Source organism: Coenobita brevimanus, chromosome 27, assembly GCF_032717465.1.
Source record: "Coenobita brevimanus isolate Jiangsu-jjx chromosome 27, ASM3271746v2, whole genome shotgun sequence".
Classification (NCBI taxonomy): Eukaryota; Metazoa; Arthropoda; class Malacostraca; order Decapoda; family Coenobitidae; genus Coenobita; species Coenobita brevimanus.
The window spans coordinates 30,265,898-30,288,375 of record NC_136980.1 but is presented as its reverse complement, the minus strand read 5'-3'; positions in this window follow the sequence as shown (position 1 = coordinate 30,288,375).

Genomic DNA, 22,478 nt, shown 5'->3' with positions numbered 1-22,478 from the left:
GATTACTTTGATGCCACCATTCAGTATCCCACGCCACTCTGATCTCATTTTTTTTATGCTAATGATTCTCTGTGAATGATGCAATGAGTCCACTCCACATCAGGATTTTCCTTCTTAATCCATGCAGCGAGTCTCTTCACTTTCCCAGTCATGGAGGCAGCAGCGTGTGTACACACACCAATGCAATATTTCCAACAAAGCTCTTGTTCAGAGAAGAACTGATTAAATACATTAAAAATGGCATCCCCAGTTGTGTGCTCTTATAATTTTTCTTTTTGGTAAAAAGTACATACATATTCATTTAAATCATCTCGATCAATGTATCTCACAAATGAAATAAGTTGAGCCTGTCCCACAGATACTTTACCACCCCATGCCAACCTAAAAAGGCACCTGACCAACTAAAGGCTGTTCCTTTGTCACACCAAACTGTTTCTCGAGTGGTAAATAAAATGAATACAGATAGTATTGATCAAGTTGCGAATAAGCTGAAAACAAGCTTTTACGCTTCAGCTTGACGAATCGACTGACGTCTGTGGGACAAGATGGTATCAGGCAGGTAAGACATGAGCGACGGGAAGTGGGAAATCAAAAAATGATAAGCATAGGGCAGTACAGAATTAGCTGCCGAGGAATTGTACTGCCAGTGCTGCCTAGGAAAACCCGCATGAGCTTTTCACGAACCTTCTTGAAGGCAAGCACGCATGTGCACAGCTGCTGAAAAAAAAATAATAATAATAAAATATACGTTCATCCAAGCCTGAGCGGAGGAATCATGTGGTGCGTTCTGCCGCCCTGGCCAACGCTGAGCACTGGAAGTGCCTGTGTGAATGTGGAGCGCATTATGTACACACAGGTGTCATGTGGGTGAAGCGGGTGCACCTGCGTTTTATATACTAAAGTGACATGTAGCTGCCTGCATATGTCACCCGCTGAAATATGTGCCTGGAGAGCACGGACTTCCTGTGAAAGGACAAGTTTATTGTAAATAAAAGTCCCACAACTCCTAAAGGCAAGCGGTGTCATGCTTTTCATTTTTCGTTCCTCCTTAATGGTCCTTCTCATCTCAGCGATTTTCTTTATGAATCCTCTCATTTTTTCATAGGTCCGTCTTGTGTCTCTTTTCTCCACATCTTTCTGAATTATGATTTTCTTGCTTTAATTCATTTCGCTACTTTTAGTGTCATTTCACTTTTAAATCCCTGTGTTTCATACTGTCTCTCTCTTTTTTTTTTCTTGGTTATTGCCATTTCTGTTCTGTGTCGTCTGCTCCATATGATTTAGTGCCATATGGCCATCGGTGCTTGATGCTAGGAGTAATTTTTCATTTCAATACAAGAGCATACAGAGGTTGAGGGAAATGGATTTTTTGACCACCACTTGGTGGTAGTGAAAGTTAAGGTTCAAATGCAATGGAGAAATAGGAGGGAAGTATAGATGGAAGTAGTCCGTACAAGTAGGGTAGAAAGGTTGCAAGAGGATGGAAAAAAGGCAGAATATAAAAGAGAAGTGGAGAAGTGATTGGATGAAGAGGTTTGTAGCAGATGGGGAAGATGGAGTGTGTGTGCAAGATATTCACAGAAGAAATCTGTGCAGCATGTGAGGTGGTGCGAGGGGTGAAGAGAAAATAAAAGAGGGCGCAAGGAACAGCTTGGAAGAATGAAGAGGTAAGACAAACTGTGGCGCAAAAGAAGAAAGCATATAGAGACGGAAGAGAAAGTTATATGTAGAGAGGGAGAGAGATGTGAAAATTTTAGTAAGAGAAAGTAAGTAGAGAATGGATGGAAAATTTGGAAGGAATCTAGTGTAAAATGGAGGGACTGTAAGAAAATGTTCTGCAAAGAGGTAAAGAGAGACAGGGTGATAAAGACATTGTTTGGAGATGAAAGATAAATCTGGTAGATTGTTGTGGAGAAGGGAAAAAGAGTGAGCAGTTGAAGAGAACACTTTCAGGAACTGTAAAACTTAGTTAATGAATGCAATGTGAGTATAAGAGGCTAGGGAATGGCTGGGAGGAGGGAAGTGAGAAGGAAGGTAGGAAGAGATCAGTAAGATGGAAGTTGTAGGAGCAATGAAGAAAGTCAAAATGGGGAAAGCCGTAGGAACTGATGGAGTGTGGTGAAATGCTGAAACATGGGGGGAGAGATATAGTCGCGGCACACGACTCTGAGGTTGTCATTATCGAACCCTAGCAACCTACCATTCAAAAATGGTCCGATTTCGTATCATATTATACACGAATCATGTTTTTATGCACAAATATATTATACACGAATATTACTATACACGAACATATTATACAAGAATCACATGCGTCTCATATTATACACGAAATCATACGCACTTTTGAATGGTACGTTGCCAGGGCACGATAATAACAACCTCAGAGGCACACGCCGTGACTATAGCAGTAGTCCGGATATGGAAGATGTGCAGATTGGCCTGGGAGGAAGGCAGAGTCCCAGGGGATTGGGAGCCTGGTATAATAATTCCGCTGTACAAAGGAAAAGGGGAAAGAGAAATGTGTGGAAATCATAGGGGCATTTGTCTTCTAAGTATCATTGGAAAGGTATATGATAGGATAATTATTGACAGTGTTAGGGAAATAAGAAAGGAATAAGTTGAAGAAGAACAGGGAGGTTTTAGCAAGAGAAGAGGTTGTCTAGATCAGATATACATTCTTAGGTCTTTAGTGGAAAAGTTTCTAGAGAAGAGAAAGAAGTTGTATGTGGCCTTCATGGATTTGGAGAAAGCAGGTGATAGGGTGGATAGACAAGTAATGTGGAAAATATTAAGAAGATATGGTGTAAATAGGAAGTTGCTGAATGCCGTGGAGGGTATGCATGAGGGTGCTAAGGTTGCAGTGCGAGTGGATAGTGAACTGAGTGAATTTTTCTATATGAATGTTGGATTGAAACAGGGATGTATCATGTTTCCATGGCTGTTTAATCTGTATATAGATGGGGTTATAAAAGAGATAGAAGGCTGGGAAGTGGATGTTGGTCCTAATGAGAGAGGGCAGCGTTAGGAAGCTTCCTGTATAGATGTTTGCAGATGATATTGTATTGTTGAATGAAGATGAACTGCAAGGCTTGGTGAATGAATCTGGGAGAGCGTGTATGAAACAGAATCTAAAGGTGAATGTAGGGAAGAACACAATTATGGTCTTCGAGGGAAATGAAGTCACTGAATATACACTGAGGTTGGATGATGAGGAAATGATAAATGTGAGTGCATTTATGTACTTGAGTGGTGTGATGAGTAAGGATGGAAGTATAGTGGGTGAAGTGCTTGAATAAGTACAACAAGGAAGAAAGGTTGTTGGTTCTTTGAAAGCAGTGATAAGAAATAGCAAAGTGAGCATGAAAGTGAAAAGGTCGCTGCATGATAGTATTGTGATACCAACTCTAATGTACGGAAGTGAAGCTTGGACCATGTTGAAAGGACGCAAGTTAAGAGTGAGAGCAGTGGAAATGAATTATTTGAGAGGAGTATGTGGAGTTACATGGAGAGACAGACTAACAAATGAGGAAGTAAAGGAGAGTTGTGGTGTGGATGTGGATGTGATAGAAAGAGTTATGAGGAATGCAGTGATGTGATTTGGCCATGTGGAGAGGATGGAGAGCGAGAGACCAACGAGGAGAGTGTATGTGAGTGATTTGGGGTGGGGAGGGGTGAGGGAGGGGGAGGCCGAGGAATAGAAGGAGGGATGGAATGCTGAGGTATATGAGAGAGGGGGTGTGTGAGATGAGAGCAGGGCTGTGAAATGGCAGAGGACAGGGCTACATGGAAGCGATTTGCTTAAGGCCTTTCCTTACGGGATTAATGCTTCTGGCAATAAATAGACAGAAATAACGACAGCAATGCAGATACAATTTTCATACCTTAGTACATGTTGTACAATGGACACTCATAAGAAACGTGATATTTAAGGAGCGTGACCACTCAGTAATTCTTTTGGCTTCAACCGCCTTCCTAACAAATAAAAATGATCAGAAACAGGGGACTGCGAGCACATGCATTTCAAAGAAATCGCCATACATATCTCAGGATTGGGCATAAAGTTTCCATGATTTCTCTGAAGGCACAAGAAGAACTGCACATGTAATTTTTGTCGGTCTCTGATACTGGTGTTGTGTTTGTGCGCAGAGGCAGGGTTTTCCTGGTAGTAGATGTGAGAGTAGCTAGGTTTTTGAAGGGGTGGAGGTATTTTTGCTTGGAATATCAGGAGAAATGTCTGTGAATGTGTCGAGCTTTTCTGTTCACCAAGTGCTATGGTGATGCCTGGTATTTGTATATAGAGTGCATGTGGTGTGGATTCATTATAAAAGCTCCCACCATCTGTCCCTCTCCCGCTGACGGCCAAGAGAGATACTTAGAACTACTATCTGACTCACTTCTTCATTTCTGCTACATTTGCAGCCCTCCCTTTAATTTTCTCTGTTGAACATCGACTCTCTTCCTCTGAACCTCACCTTCTTTTCCTTGCAGAGACACAGCCATCTGAAGCAGCAAATAACAGTCTCCATCTCAGCAATTACTTTAACAAACAAAGGATGAGGCTAAGGCACACTTACGTCTGACTTGGCTCATATCTTTGTTTGGGATAAAAGTATAGTAAACTTGCTGTTTTAATGCATCAAAACTAAGTTCTTACATCTTTCGACCTGTAAAAATCTACTATAGGAATATACTCTAATTTGTAACAATACCCAGCTCAATCCTGCATCGCTTTTGAACATACTTGAGGTTTCATTCTCTCGGGCTTTATCTTGGAAAGATCATATTACCTTTCTTGTAAAATCTGCTTCCAAGAGACTAGGCTTGCTAAGCTAACCCCATGCCTTGTGTACGCTATACCCCTGCTGACTTTATACACGGGTTTCATTCGGCCCTGTGTAGAGCACAACTCTCATGTGTGGAGGGGCTGTCAACATACAGCTCATCTCAACAATGTAGAGTCAAAAGGCTTTTCGTCTCATTAACTCACCTCCTCTTTCTGGCACCCTTCAGCCTATATCTCTTCTCCACACTGTTATATCTTTATCCCTTTTCCATTGCTCCATCAATGGTCACTGATCCTCTGAACAATCTACCTGCATCCCTCCATCACTACGAGTACAGTAGGCAAGTAGCACCCGTCTAGCAGCAAACTCTCATCCCTTTTCTGTCCAACTCTCTAATGCAAGAGTTAACCGTTACTCTCCTTCCTTCATGTATGCAACAAGTCAGCTCTGGACCTGTCTTCCGCTGTCTGTATTTCGTACCGCTTATGACCACCAGTCTTTTAAACACAGTGTGAATCCAGACATCTCGAAATAAACGGATCTAGAATTTGGCACTCTTGTATCTTGCTTTTATTCTTTCTAGGGAAAGAATTTGCGGAATTCTAGCTTTTGGTTACTTGCTTAAAAAAAGCTGTAATGTCATACCCAACCATCCGGCTTCCAGTGGCCTTGTCGAAAGGCAACACAGAAAAGTACTCGATTGCTTGAGGTACTTAGGTTCTCAAAGCACCTGTTGGGATGAGTGGATACCCAAAGTTGCGGCCTCAGTCAATAGTTCCATCAGTGCATCCATTGGCGAAACTCCATTCTTTGTCTTTTATGATTTTGATAAAGAATTGCCATATTCAATCCTAACGTCAAAACCTGGTCCACTCTATAATTTGGATGATTATGTACAAGTAAAAATGACAAACTTTCAGAAAATACATCAGTACGTAAAAGCTAACCTGGCCTTATCTAAAGAGGATATGATGCTCTACATCGCCTATCAGCATCAATCTCGAGGACTTTGTATTTGCTTTTTCATATTCACGCAGTTCTAAATTAGATGATAAATTTACAGGCCCACACCGGGTGATAACTCGTAACGGCAACATTTTTGAAATACAGGAACTATCCACTAGTAATAGCAAGTAGGTGCACGCAGATGGTCTCAAGCGTGCCCCGAGGGGTTAGGTGTTGGACAAGTCACTTGGAAATACTTCATTTATCTCCTCTTCATTCTTCTGACACTCCTTCAAACACCCCTTCTCATTCTAAGGCACATAGTCCTTCCCCTTCTGTCAATGATTACCGCTCACAATTGCTCTCTGCATACAAACCTTCAGCTTCTTGCATAAAAATTATCACTGCAACAGTATCCTCTCGATAATAATCTGCCTTGATGTTTATTCATTTCATAAGTATGATGTGAAGAACAGACGGCCTTGAGTTGTACCAGTGGTCCATGACTCATCTCTGGAGGATAGGTAGCATTATTTCATATAACATTACATCTCTGTGACAAAGTAGTATTACTAAACATTTAAATGACATGGGTATGCAATTGCATAAGTTTTGAATGTCTTAATGAAATGATAAAATCACTATTATCATAGAAATATCACTTCCAACAATTCATGTTGTAGGTAGAGAAATTATCAGTTGTCATGCTACCATAGACCTTCTCTCAATGTCATATCTTACTTTATTTGACAATGGGCTCGCTCCAACTTTAATTTTAGTGTTATTTCCCTTTTTCTCTCAAGTTTGTACGATCCTATATTAAAAGCTACCTCTTTTCCACCACTGCCATTTTCCTATTCGTTCTTTAGTCATTTCTGATCTCTTCCAACTTCTTCTCTTCCTTCGACCTCGAACTTATTCCTCCTTTGTACTTCATTCCTTTACCCTATACTCCTTTTTCCGTCACACGATCATATGTCCTGTTTGATCTTTCACATTCGTATTCGTTCGCAGATCTCACTTTCGTCCTTGTCCTGTGTTTTTCCTTATAATATCTTTCTCATCACAGCTGTTCCGTGTAAATATACCAGAGTCCAGTTATCTCACTTCCTTCATCACTTTCTTTTTCAGCCCGAATTTTATATGTAAATCCTCCTATGGGAAGTTCACTCTTGTCAGGATTATATTCATAGTAAGTTTTTCTTGCTTTTCCATTCCTGTATTAAACGTATGGAAGAAAGACCCCCGGAAATTAAGCTACAATGTGAAACAACGAGACATTGAAACTTCGTAGATATGGAAAACAGTGAAAGTTTTTCAATGTGAAAGTGAAAAGAACTTGCAATTGATATTAGAGGGGAGAAAACTGAGATTATAATAGAATCCAACCACAGTACACTCCACTCTTATTATATAGTGTTGATTCGTGTGCGAACGAATGGACACCCAACTAATTATATGAACATTATTTAGTTATTACAAGACCATATTTTTTCACGATGCTACTGTATTTTCTGTATAACCAGTTTTTGTGTAATTTTACTATTCTTCATCGTAACACATATATGATATTCTCTTATGCATGAACTTGGGATTAGGTGGATGTTTTCATTGTTAACCAATATACTTATTATTGGTGCCAACGTCAGTACCACCAATATCAAAACGCTCAAACTGGTCGTGTCCAGTAACACCCGATGTGACTACTTGATTTTAGGAAAATTTGTAACCTAGCACTGAAAAAGAGAAAATTGTGTAAGATGGACAAAACTGAGTGATAAAATGATAAAAGGAAAGAACACATATCAAAGGAAGGAACCCATATTGTACGGTGCTAATTTGTGTGAAAACGTGGGAACACCTAACTAGTATTATGAATATTATTTCACTGGTTTTGAGACATTATTGCAGTTCCTATGTAAGCAACCAACTGTTTAGTCATTTTCTTGTGTGATGGACTTCAGTTATGAAGTGATGTAACTTTAAGGATACTGAATATACTAAAATATGCTATTAAAACTACTTTCAATTCATTTTGAGAATAAATAGAACTGCTATAATCACTGTGTACATATCATACCTATATACTCCTTATTATAATTCCCCTATAATTTCTATAAACACTTTAATTATTGATAATTTGTACTTTTCTCATAACTACTTTTTAGCCCCTATAATACTGGATCTTTACCATGGCCATGTAATAATTTTGTAAATATTGTGTTTCTTTATCTTGTTTGAATCAGCTACTTACATTGCAACATTATATATATATTTTTTATTCTGTATTATCCATTGCTGTACTTGTCTATGATCAGGGACCTGGCTACATCCTTTTCCTCTCACATCCTTATTCCCTTATTTAGTTATTTCTTCATCCTTGACGTACCTAGACTTTTTACCTATATATTTCCCCATTGTGTCAGGAGACACTTTCAATTAGCAGGGGAAAATTATTACAAATGCTTTAATAATTTCTTACAAACTAGACTGATGTTAATGTGGATGTTAATGTATATATAATAGTATATAAGTGTAACTCTGTGGGTAGGTATAACCATTGGTGGTCTACGTGACAGAATAGTGGTCAACGTGACAGGATGGTGGTCTACGTGGCAGAATCTATGTTGTCAGCTGGTGCCATGCTGGAGATTTATGATGACTAAGGGCTAACGAGATGGGAGGTACGGAAGCGCGCTGGTTAGCCGAGTAGTTCTATTCGCAGGCCTCCAGCATGGCACATCTGTAATCATCTAGTCAAGAATAAAGCCGCAAAAACGCACTTGACTTCAGGCACAACCTTCTTGACTTGTATACGGGTATATCGTTCTTTCAAGATTTATTTTTTTCATATAACAGAAGAGGAAGGAAAAAAAAAACGAATGAATGAAAAAAATAATCCATACACCAGATTACTGGCGTCCTCCATTCATAAAATATCTGTAACAGCTGGACTTGAAGAGATGAACTTTGAAGATAAAGGACAAGCAAACAGATTGAGAACCACCTATCTTTGCCTCTCAGTACGGTGATGGCAGTGTTACTGTATCCTTGTTACCCATAAATGATAATATTAACTCAGTAAAAACAGCTGCGACTGAAGGGGACAGAAACAATCTCTAAGACCCCTTTGATCTATAGTGTCTATTAGTCTAGTCGTAGTGCCGGCAGACGATTTTATTGCTCAAAATGGACCCCTGGGACGAAGGGGTCAAGAGATCTTTTGCTACAGAGTAAAATATGACTACTTTTTGTTAAACATGAATTGTTCTCCCCTACTTCCATTACGACGACTACTGATAAAATTCTTTATTGCTACCCTCAGACGATATATGTAGTTCATGGCAGAATTCGAAATGAATCAGGGAATTCAAATATTTCTTCCTTAGAAGAAAACCCTGAGGAAGGCAGCACATATTACGAACAAGTAAAATACACATTCTAGGTTGAACATCAAAGCAAAATTTTATATTCCAATTATTAACTACTCATTATTTACAGTGAAATGATAGAAAAGTTACAAGAAGAATAATAGATCGAACATTCATTATAAAGTTTCGCTACTAACTCTCCATTACAGAAGAGGAACCTGATAAAGATACATGTCATGTGAAAGCATTTAGCTGCACATTAAAAGATACGATACGTCACGTGGAAGCACTTAGCTGCACATTAAACTAACTGGTTGTATGTCATGTGGAACTGCCTGCCTCAGCAGGAAACGATCCCCCATTAAGAAGGCATTATGCTGCACATTGTGAAGGAACATTTATCTCTTGGCTCGCTTCTCCTATCTCCCTAATATCTCTCTCACACACACTTCCTCTGTCCAGATCTCTTTCCGCCTCTCTCCTCCATCTCTCCTACCTACCCTCACTCCCCCACTTTTCTCCATACCACTCTTTTATTCCATTCCTCACCCTCTCCCTTTCCCCTCTCGCCCCCTCTTCTCCCTTATCTCTCTTTACACTCAGAGAAGGGAAATGGAGGCCACAGAACCTTCCCCCCTCTATTGTTGAGTCCATAATGGTTATCGGCCTTTATGATCCGTGTGCATCGCTGGCATAAATGTGTTTTATCACATTAATTTTCCCCTCACCTCCCCTACCCTCTCCCCCACCTCCCTTCATATCCCCTCTCCCATACTCCTTCCCGCTCCTACCCCTTTCTTCCCGCCCCATTCCCTGTTGCTGTTCCAAGTCCATCACCCACCTTTCCCCCAACCATTTGTTTATTTTGTTTTATTTAATACAGGGAATCGGAAAGGCTAGAGAAGAAAGATGTTGTATGTTAAAAGAGGCAAGAAAGTGGCAGAGAATAGGAGTATGGTGTATGTTATATGGAGGAGGATAAGAATCTTTTAAAGTGTTCTTATAGCACCTTCTTTATACATCCTCGATATGCTGTGTGTGTGTGTATGTGTGTGTGTGTATGTGTGTGTGTGTGTGTGTGTGTGTCTGTGTGTGTGTGTGTGTGTGTGTCTGTGTGTGTGTGTGTGTGTGTGTGTGTGTGTGTGTGTGTGTGTGTGTGTGTGTCTGTGTGTGTGTGTGTGTGTGTGTGTGTTTGTGTGTGTGTGTGTGTGTGTGTGTGTGTGTGTGTGTGTGTGTGCGTGTGTGTGTGTAGTTTAAGTAACTATATAAAATGGTGGTATTATACTGTCAAACTATTGATCGGTGGTGGTTCCCTTGGTGCTTTCTGGTTCCCCGGGCACCATGAATGGACCATGTTCTTGCTCTAGTTTAATTAGGTAAAGTTGGTGATTAGTGGCATCGCAGATCTCCAACTTATTTCATTGTTTGCAGGCAGGTTTCCTTAACCTCTTTACCTCAAGAAAGTTATTTCAGTACCGGTAATATTGTTTCTGTACTTAACTAGACGATTTTACATTATCTTAGCTGAGACTCTTCAGGGTTGAGAGGTCAGGTATAGAATGCATTATCTCTACGGGTATGTGTTGCCACATTTCACTAATTAAGAGATCTTGAATATATTTTTTTAAGGAGGGGGAGGGGGACATGCTCATGAAACCGTTGTGCCAAGTTTGAAATGTACTGGCGAAAAAGGGTGGAGTGGCAAAGAGCTAAAGTGTTCCTAAGAAACAAAAAAAAAGAAACGATAAAGAAACCGAGCAAATGCAATACGGTCCCCACCATAGCGTGGAGACCATAACTTCCTCCGTCTAAAAGAGGTATCCGTGAGCCATTGAGTTTAACATTAAATCTAGAGTCCTTCTTCTCGGTGTTTGGTTATCTTTGATGTGTGGCGAATCTCACTTTAATAATTTTTATCCTTTACACTTAAAGGATTCCCTCAATCCCTCTCCCAGGCTCCCTTTCATAATCCACCCTCTAGACCTACCCTTTCCCACTACTCTATCACTCCACTATTCCTCCCCCATTACTCTCTTGCTCTTCCTCCATTCCTCTACCCCTACCCATCCTGCCTATCCCTCTCTGCATCCCTCTACTCAAGTTCACTTCCACATCTCTATTTCCATCCCTGCTGTCTGCTACTGCTCTTCATTCCCCATCCCCGCCCATTTTCCTTCATCCCTCACTTACCCATTCCCTTTTTTACATTCCTGTTCCCACGTCATATTCCTACACTGTTCTCCATCCTACCCCCCTCATTCTCATTTATTACTTTCCAGATTAGCTCATTACTCTCTCTTCACAACCCTTTCCCCCATCCCTTTTCCCCACCCCACTCCTGCCTCTAACCCCTATTCCCTCGATGTTTCTCTTCCATTTCCAACCCGCCTCCCCTCTTCACACCCTGCTCCCGCCAACCATCACACACACACACACACACACACACACACACACAAAACAGCGAGTTCGCGCTTTAAGCATTAAAGCCCCGAAGGATAAGGTGTGGGAGTGGCATGAATATACAGTGAGCCGTGAGCAATAAGAACACATAAGTACCACCGGCCAACATTCACTCGCCCACCGCATCGTTTAGTTAAATTGCAAGGCGCTGAAGCAAGCCAGGATGCTGAAAGTGGTTAACTGTAGAGGAACTATGTAACCGCGTATCGACACAGCAAGGTGAGGCGACTGCTTCCCAAAATAACTAGCGGTAATTTTCCTTTCGTGTTTATGGTTACCAGAAGAACAGGAAACATGCAGATATTCTGCAAATTTGTTTTGCTGTTTTCATGCAGAAACATATATTACTTTTCAGGAATTCATCCTGAGTTTGACTTTCGTGGGAAGACTCTGCTGTCTTCTTGTCCTTGTCCTTCTTGCATAACCCATTAGCTCCCAGTGTCGTCAATACAGGACGGAAGTGGGCATTTTCAAAATTTAATAAAGAAGGGAATCCCGAAGTAGAGACCTATGAGCTTCGTGACTATGAGCCGACAGGCGGAGGGCGGTACGCCTAGCACCCTTCCAGCAAAATCCCTCGTACGGGAAGTCTGGGATCTAATGGGTTAAGAATTACGAATATTTATTACAGCAGCAAACTGACAAAACATTTGGTTCCTCAGGAGGAAAACGATGCTTGGAAAGATTCTGCACTCGTTACATGCCCATCCTGTTAAAACAAACCTTACCAGCGACAGCGAGTTTATCGTAACATTGGTTTTACAGGAGCAGCAAGGGACATGGAAAGCCTTTAGTCTCCTTACCTTTTTCCTCAAGCAAATACAGATCATAGCTGTTCTTCTTTTAAAGGAAACACTCTCTCATCCTTATCTCCATTAACTTATCTGTTTCTATATCTGTCTATCCATCTACCTATCATTGTATCTACCTGCCTATTGTCTTACTGACCACGCAGCCAGTGAGGGGTGACCTCATCAAAAGAATCTGCAGACGGTTCTGTCTGTACTCAGGAGTTACCACCTTTCCTATGACACACCATCCTCCCGCACATACTCTCACACCTGCCATTCATTCTTGGTTTCCCTCTCCTCTTCACGTCCATGTTACTTCTTGTTCTTATCCTTCCTTCAAAAACAAATGTTAACCAAGATCAGGGATTCTAAGCTCGTTCATGACTCGCCGTCCATCCTTCTCTCCTCCTCCCACCACAACGATCCCCTAAACACCAATCATCATCGCTTTACAGCCGCGCCTGTTGCCACCTGTGGGTCTTGTTACTGATAAGGCACATCACTCCCTTACCACTACACCACTCATCACCATCACCACCGCCACTACGATGACCATCATCACTAGTCCTCCCTTCACCACCATTCTCACCACCACCACCACAACTATGACCATCATCACTAATTCTCCCTTCACCACCACTCACATCATCACCACCAATGCTACCATCACTACTACCATCATCACCACCACCACCACTACTTCCGCCATTACCACTACTACCACTACTACCAATAATTTCCCCCATCACCACAACAACCATTACCACTACTACCAATAATTTCCCCCATCACCACAACTACCACCACCACTAGTAGGAGCCAGTGGTGCATTGGTTAGGGTGTCCAACTTGCAGGTAAAAATACCCGAGTTCGATTTCTGGATGGGTCAGCCTGGTGGACTGGGTCTGTTTCCGTCTTGCCTTTATTCATCCAGCAGTACAATCAGGGACCTGGATGTAACGTCGACTGTTGTGGTTTGTGTTCTGAAGACTGCGAGTTTACAAAAACTTGTCTGTCTTGACTGTCCACGTCCAAGAGAAAAGCAATAATTTTATTTTCCTATACGCTGGAGGGGGACGCCTTCATGTGGTGGCAGTGATGTAGCCAGGGACCTCAACTAACTGGTTATACAAACTTCTCTCAGGTACTTCCCTGTTCCACGAAGTGAGCATAGAGGACTGTAGGAGAAGAGAATTAAAGCCTGCAGTCTGGTTCACATTCAGTTGAGCCTGGGGTTATAACTATGGTCTTACGTAACACCCTAATTCACAAACAACACTCATATCACCACCACCACCACCACCACCACCACCTCCTTCACAGGCAACTGGGAAGGATTATGTATCTTCACGTGAAATGGACACCAACGTCATTATGTAGTTGTAGTCAGTGATTCCTTTACACCTAGATGTATTCATAGTACAGTAGAGATTGCACTCCCAGGTTCAGCTGAAAGTGAAACCGGTCAGCTGAAGGATGAAGTTCCTCTTCTGCAGTCCGCCATCCTCATTTCAGGTGATAGGGAGGTACGTGAGAGACGTTTGCACAATTTGGTACTGTAGTTGAGCCCCCTAGCGATATCAGTGTCACTACATGAAGGCGTCCGTCTCCAACAACTGACGTATTCCTGAAGACTTGTTCCATTTCTTCCTTATCGGTATATGTTGTCTTATATTTATCTTTATCTACATATCATTGTTATATTACAATCTAGTTGGTTCGATGACAATTTTTTTCTTGCTTTCCCCAGACGAATTTTCTCGGTTTAGGATAAATTTTCAAACTAGATGGGATAAATATAGCCTTCAATATCCTCTGCATTGCTAAGTTCACGATAATTTTCTAGCACAAGCAACGGTAATATAAAAAGCATCGTGTGTATTGAATGGATTAGGTGAAATAGGTATGAGAGTAAAGAGGAAGTGGTGGAATGTATTAAGATGTAAAATAATAAGCATGATAACGCTGAGGAAGAAGACGAATGGGTTAAGGTGTAAAGTAATAGGTACGATATTACTAAGGAAGAGATGCTAACCAGCCACGTACAAGAAAGTCAGCAAGCATTCGACCCACTGCCTTGAACATGATTCAAAACCTCATAATACTTTATTAAACTAACTAGTGATAGTCAAGAGGGGTACAAGGGTAGGAACTGATTCCTTGCAGTTTGACAACAAAGACATGTAAAAATATTACTGCCTGCAGCCGTACCTAATATCTTGAATGTCTTAACTCGTCCACGTATCATACACTTTACCACCAGATTATGAGGTGTTAATAAAATAACTGCAGACTATTTCTTGCACCATATGTAATACCTCTTTCAGAAAAGTGGTAAATGAAGGCCATGCTAGCCCCTCTGAACCTGAATAAAATCGGTTCGGTATGACAATAATAAAGTGATATAAATATCACCGTGGTCAAGGGGTTATGCTGAAAAAATTCAACCAAATTGTAATTATTCAGTTAAGATTTCACTGCCATATACACTTAATTATTGTGAACCATGAATATATTCTACTGTGACTACTTTCACTGGCAAAATAGTATTGTCGGTACTTATAAATCTGCACTGGCCCACAAAACTATGGGAAGACAGTAACCGTTTGTGGTTATTACTGCTTTACTGCAGTATTCTTGATCCAGCGGCTGCGCAAATTTGTCTATGTTGAACATAACTGCCATGGACTGTCAGAATATAATAAGCAATTTCCAACACCGCATTTAAGCCGTTGTAGATTATTATCATCCTGTAATAGCATCAGGTTTTCTACACTAAAACATCATCCGGTGAAGGTGATTCCAGCAGTGAACGGTACTGAAAAATCTAGAAACAGCTTTAGTATTAACACATTTTAAGTACTTTCTGTAAAGTACAATAGTCTGCCTACCTTATCTTATAAATTTTCAACATTTTTTTCTTGTATGTTTCCATCTGATCAAGGGTGGAATGTGATATTTTATCCCTACATTATTTCCATTGCAGTATCTCGTGACCAGAGCCATACTCTAATGTTAAACTCTACACTGACCTGCAAACTCTCCCCGTGTTCCTGCCTTCCCTCCCATGCCTGCCTGAAACACCAATCAACACTCAGCCAAGGTAATGCTACTCTAAGTGCTGTATTTTGTGTGAGTGAAGAGGAGTGGCAAGGGAGAAGAGAATGCTGCCCCAAACTCTCCCCTCTGAAAAAAAAAAAAAAAAAAATCACCACGGCTCAGTTACAAGAATGAATTTCTCTGGGGGTGTTGGAGGTCTGTGTTGCAGTCCCGAGGCAGAAGGGACGTTGGAAAACAATGGTCCTGCCGCCATTATGATTTGATTTATCACACCGTCCCACGGCTTGAGAAACGGGAGGACTCTGACTGGACAACTTAAAGAGGTCACTCGTATAGGTAACAGGTGCACTTTGTTATTAGAGATAAAACATTGCTTCAGTTGCACCAGTTACAGTATTCATGATTTTAACAATTTCGTCAGAGAGCGCGTGGCAAATTTCATTGCTGGCCACGTCCTGTTGCCATGGATTTTTTAGTGTCATTCAGATTTGTTTGTTAATGTCAGGTGCACCAGGTATTAGCTTATTTACCAGTTTGTTTACTACAACTCGCTGTTATTGTTCATCACAGTTGCGATACATGGTGGCCAGTAGTGGAAACCAACATATGAGGAACAATTATCTTTTATGAATTTATACTTTTTCGTGCTGGTAAATATATATATATATATATATATATATATATATATATATATATATATATATATATATATATATATATATATATATATATATATATATTTATATATATACAGTATATATATATATATATATATATATATATATATATATATAGAAAAATAGATAGTTTGATAGATATAGATATGAATATTTATGTACTGTATGTATACATATATCTATATCTATATCTATCTATCTATCTATACTATATATATATATGAAGGGAGAAACCTGTACTGTACACAGGAAAAATCATCTGGTAAATTACCAATATGCTGGGAATCGAACCAGGGACTCTCAGATGAGAGCCGGGCAGCATACCACTACACCACGACCAGGTAAAAGTTAACTCACGTTGTCACAATCTTGTAACCAACGTCCCTCCGCCCCCACTGTGGGCATCAAGAGGATGAGTTAACCCCCTGGCACTCGGGCAAGTAGATGCTTTTAATCTATCCCAAGCACTTACGGCAAGTCAGAATGAAGGGAGAAACCTGTACTGTACACAGGAAAAATCATCTGGTAAATTACCAATATGCTGGGAATCGAACCAGGGACTCTCAGATGAGAGCCGGGCAGCATACCACTACACCACGACCAGGTAAAACTCACGTTGTCACAATCTTGTAACCAACGTCCCTCCGCCCCCACTGTGGGCATCAAGAGGATGAGTTAACCCCCTGGCACTCGGGCAAGTAGATGCTTTTAATCTATCCCAAGCACTTACGGCAAGTCAGAATGAAGGGAGAAACCTGTACTGTACACAGGAAAAATCATCTGGTAAATTACCAATATGCTGGGAATCGAACCAGGGACTCTCAGATGAGAGCCGGGCAGCATACCACTACACCACGACCAGGTAAAAGTTAACTCACGTTGTCACAATCTTGTAACCAACGTCCCTCCGCCCCCACTGTGGGCATCAAGAGGATGAGTTAACCCCTGGCACTCGGGCAAGTAGATGCTTTTAATCTATCCCAAGCACTTACGGCAAGTCAGAATGAAGGGAGAAACCTGTACTGTACACAGGAAAAATCATCTGGTAAATTACCAATATGCTGGGAATCGAACCAGGGACTCTCAGATGAGAGCCGGGCAGCATACCACTACACCACGACCAGGTAAAAGTTAACTCACGTTGTCACAATCTTGTAACCAACGTCCCTCCGCCCCCACTGTGGGCATCAAGAGGATGAGTTAACCCCCTGGCACTCGGGCAAGTAGATGCTTTTAATCTATCCCAAGCACTTACGGCAAGTCAGAATGAAGGGAGAAACCTGTACTGTACACAGGAAAAATCATCTGGTAAATTACCAATATGCTGGGAATCGAACCAGGGACTCTCAGATGAGAGCCGGGCAGCATACCACTACACGACCAGGTAAAAGTTAACTCACGTTGTCACAATCTTGTAACCAACGTCCCTCCGCCCCACTGTGGGCATCAAGAGGATGAGTTAACCCCCTGGCACTCGGGCAAGTAGATGCTTTTAATCTATCCCAAGCACTTACGGCAAGTCAGAATGAAGGGAGAAACCTGTACTGTACACAGGAAAAATCATCTGGTAAATTACCAATATGCTGGGAATCGAACCAGGGACTCTCAGATGAGAGCCGGGCAGCATACCAGTACAGTACAGGTTTCTCCCTTCATTCTGACTTGCCGTAAGTGCTTGGGATAGATTAAAAGCATCTACTTGCCCGAGTGCCAGGGGGTTAACTCATCCTCTTGATGCCCACAGTGGGGGCGGAGGGACGTTGGTTACAAGATTGTGACAACGTGAGTTAACTTTTACCTGGTCGTGGTGTAGTGGTATGCTGCCTGGCTCTCATCTGAGAGTCCCTGGTTTGATTCCCAGCATATTGGTAATTTACCAGATGATTTTTCCTGTGTACAGTACAGGTTTCTCCCTTCATTCTGACTTGCCGTAAGTGCTTGGGATAGATTAAAAGCATCTACTTGCCCGCGTGCCTGGGGGTAACTCATCGTCTTGATGCCCACAGTGGGGGCGGAGGGACGTTGGTTACAAGATTGTGACAACGTGAGTTAACTTTTACCTGGTCGTGGTGTAGTGGTATGCTGCCCGGCTCTCATCTGAGAGTCCCTGGTTCGATTCCCAGCATATTGGTAATTTACCAGATGATTTTTCCTGTGTACAGTACAGGTTTCTCCCTTCATACTGACTTGCCGTAAGTGCTTGGGATAGATTAAAAGCATCTACTTGCCCGAGTGCCAGGGGGTTAACTCATCCTCTTGATGCACACAGAGGGGGCGGAGGGACGTTGGTTACAAGATTGTGACAACGTGAGTTAACTTTTACCTGGTCGTGGTGTAGTGGTATGCTGCCCGGCTCTCATCTGAGAGTCCCTGGTTCGATTCCCAGCATATTGGTAATTTACCAGATGATTTTTCCTGTGTACAGTACAGGTTTCTCCCTTCATTCTGACTTGCCGTAAGTGCTTGGGATAGATTAAAAGCATCTACTTGCCCGAGTGCCAGGGGGTAACTCATCCTCTTGATGCCCACAGTGGGGGCGGAGGGACGTTGGTTACAAGATTGTGACAACGTGAGTTAACTTTTACCTGGTCGTGGTGTAGTGGTATGCTGCCCGGCTCTCATCTGAGAGTCCCTGGTTCGATTCCCAGCATATTGGTAATTTACCAGATGATTTTTCCTGTGTACAGTACAGGTTTCTCCCTTCATTCTGACTTGCCGTAAGTGCTTGGGATAGATTAAAAGCATCTACTTGCCCGAGTGCCAGGGGGTTAACTCATCCTCTTGATGCCCACAGTGGGGGCGGAGGGACGTTGGTTACAAGATTGTGACAACGTGAGTTAACTTTTACCTGGTCGTGGTGTAGTGGTATGCTGCCCGGCTCTCATCTGAGAGTCCCTGGTTCGATTCCCAGCATATTGGTAATTTACCAGATATATATATATATTAAATATATATATATATTTAAATATATATATATTAAATATATATATATATATATATATAATATATATATAATATATATATATATATATATATATATACTATATATATATATATATATATATATATATATATATATATATATATATATTTATATTAGGCTGGGAAGGATATCAATAAGCATCTTCTTGTCTGGAAAATATTCTTGCTAGTGACATTTCGCCAATTCGCTTGGCGTCATTAGGCTATAAAATATATATTGAACACACTGAATTGAAAATCATACAAGTAAAATTACAATAATCAAAAATAACTTCGTCAAAACTTGGCATGTTCATCTTTGTGGACAAAGATTTACATTTTTTCATGACTACAGTGAGTCACACGAGAAATCTACATATAAAGTTGTACAGTTATAAGCAATTGTATCTTGTGTGAACGAACCTGGCTGTGCGTTTATATCATGATGGTTCCTAAAATAATGACACGGGTGTTTTATAGGTATATATATATATATATATATATATATATATATATATATATATATATATATATATATATATATAGTGTGTTGCCCCACGAGGAGCATAGGTGCCCAGGGCTAGGCAAATTGGTCCAGATAGTTCAGATGAGAAGTGTGACCAGCCTCACTCATCCCAGAGTGGCGAGATGAAATGGCGGCCGGATCAAACGGTGGTGGGAATACACTTGCATGTATAGTCGCTACCCAGCACCTCCTTGGAATCCAGACTGTGACGTGTATAAATGTTACCCGGCAGATGGGGGTTAATGCCACGAGGAGTCTATATGTATGAAGGCACTAGGGCTGCAGTGCATGTGGATGATGAACTGAGTGTATTTTTCTGTTTGAATGTTGGATTTAAACAGGGACGTGGCATATGTCTGCAGTTGTTCAATCTGTATATGGATGAAGTTATAAAAGAGATACAAAATAGGGCAGTGAATGTTGGAGAGGCCATAATGAGAGGGCAGGATTTGGAAACTTCCTGTCCTGTTGTTTGTAGATGATGCTGTATTCTTAAGTGAGGAAGAACATGAACAACAAGGCTTGGTGAATGAGTTTAAGAGAGTATGTAAGAAATGGAATCAAAAGGTGAATGTTGGGACGAGTAAATATGTGATCTCCGAGAGAAGTGAAGTCGCTGAACGTACAGTGAGGGTGGGTAGTGAGGAAACTGGAAATGTAAAGCATTTAAATATTTGGATAATGTGATGAGTATTGATGGAAGTTTGGAGGATGAAGTGCGTGAAAGGGTGCAACAGGGAGGAAAGACTGTTGGTTTACTGAATGCAGTGATAGAGAATATTGAAGTGAGCATGGAAATAAGAACTTGCTGGATGACAGTACTGTGATCTCCACTCTAAATTATGGAAGCAAAGCTTGGACCTCACTGGAAGGACACAAGACAAGAATGAGAGCAATAAAAATGAGCTATGTGAGAAGAGCACATGGAGTAGCATGAAGAGACAAGCTGACAAATGAAAAAGAGAAGGAGCATTGTGGCGTGGATGTGGACGTGATAGAAAGCATTAAGAGAAATACAAGGAGGTGGTTTGGGCACGTGGAGAGGATGGAGAGTGAGAGACTAACCTGTAGAGCGTATTTGAATAAGATGGAGGGGCGGGAATGAGGGCGAGACCGAGGATGAAATCGAGGGCTGGAGTAGAGAGGTATATGAGAGGGGGGATGTAAGCTGAAAGGAGGGCATCAAAATGGCAGGGGACAGGGTGACATGGAGGCAGTTTGTTTGTGGCGGTCCCTTACGGGATTAAGGTATCTTGCTACAGATCTATAGACAGACAGAATCTGCAGCACCAACGCTGATGACACTAATATGTTGCCGAGTAAATTCATCAGTGACGACTGAAGAAGATCCACCAGTCTGATTTTTAAAGCCCATGGAAAGAGAAGCTGGAAAGGTGACAGGACTTTTGATGCCCTTTTTATAGACGCAATCCACGACTTGTACCCTGCTCTGTTCGAAGTCTGAGACCAAATATTGTCCCAGTCCCATTTTGTCAAACGGTTCTTGCAGAAAATCAAGTTTCCAATGAATATTAATTTAGATTATCCGTTGCATGTTTGCTGTTTCATTACATTTGATGCCAGGATGCACGAATGATAAAAACATCATATACTGCTTAATGACAATCCATGACGTATGTACTGTATGACACATAAATGTGCGAGTAAACTGAAGTCGCTCAGGTAGTCAGTCATTCAGAGTGACTGTGTGGCCTGGAAATGGATCCAGTTTCACTGCGCTTTGAGACAGTTCTACATGCACAGAATCAATGAGCACAGTAGTACTTACTATGAAGGGATGGCCCAGGTTTCACTGACCTCATGGTACTATATATAAAATATAGCGAATTGAGCTCTAAAATGCTTGTAAAGCTCAGCTTTATGCCTACAAGCTAAAAGACACCTGCTGTTTTCCTGCAAAGCTACTGACAAAGTCCTAACCTTTGTGGGAGTCGCAAGCTTGGATTGCAAAAGTATTTGTTTTATTTTTTTTCTCTCTTCTATTATGTTTTCTTCATCAACCATTACTCCAAAACAGAAAGACGTACACAAATGTATTAGGCACCTGGAAGCTTTGTAGCAACCGAAGATGCTTCCTCCATATTTACGGTACCATTCAAGCTACAGTATAAAAGTTACAACCTAAAAATTAATTGCATTCGGACATTATTTCAGATATGTAGAACTCCACAGCTTTATGTTTCCACATTCCACTTAATGCCAATGGAAGTAAAATAGATCGATGGTGGAAAACAGGTTTATGGGAAAATTAAATACATGGGGAAAATAGGTGTATGGAGATACTAGTTCCATGAGGAAAATTATGTCCTTGGTGAAAAACAGTTCAACAGGGACAACAGTTTTAAGAGGGAAGGGAACTAGGTCCATGAGGAAAATGTTAGCGAGGAAAAATAGGTCTATGGGGTAAGGTAGGTCAGTGGAGGAAAATAGGTCCAAAGAAGAAAACTGATCAAAGGGGGGAAAATAGGTTCATGGGAAAATGTCTTTTGGTGAAAATAGATTCAAGGGGGAAAGTAGACCCACGGATGACTTGTCAAGGAAGGAACAGATTCCTGGGGGAAAACAAGTAGGTGAGCATTGACATCTAGTGGGTGTAACCGGAGGCGAATTTATGTGCTATTAGTATATATTATGCATTTTGTAGCTGGCTTCCACAAAAAGAACATAAACTAAAAAAAAACTAAAATTATTTTTAACTTGTACGGATATTATAGTACACGAATAAATGGATGTAAAAGTACATAAACAAGACAGCATTTGGGATGGGAGGCTATTCAGAGTTCTGTACCGGTTATAACATTCCACCAGCTACAAGTGTGTTCTGAGTACAGTGTAAATTGCAGTGAAGGTATAAAATTTATTTCGTCCCATCCCAAATG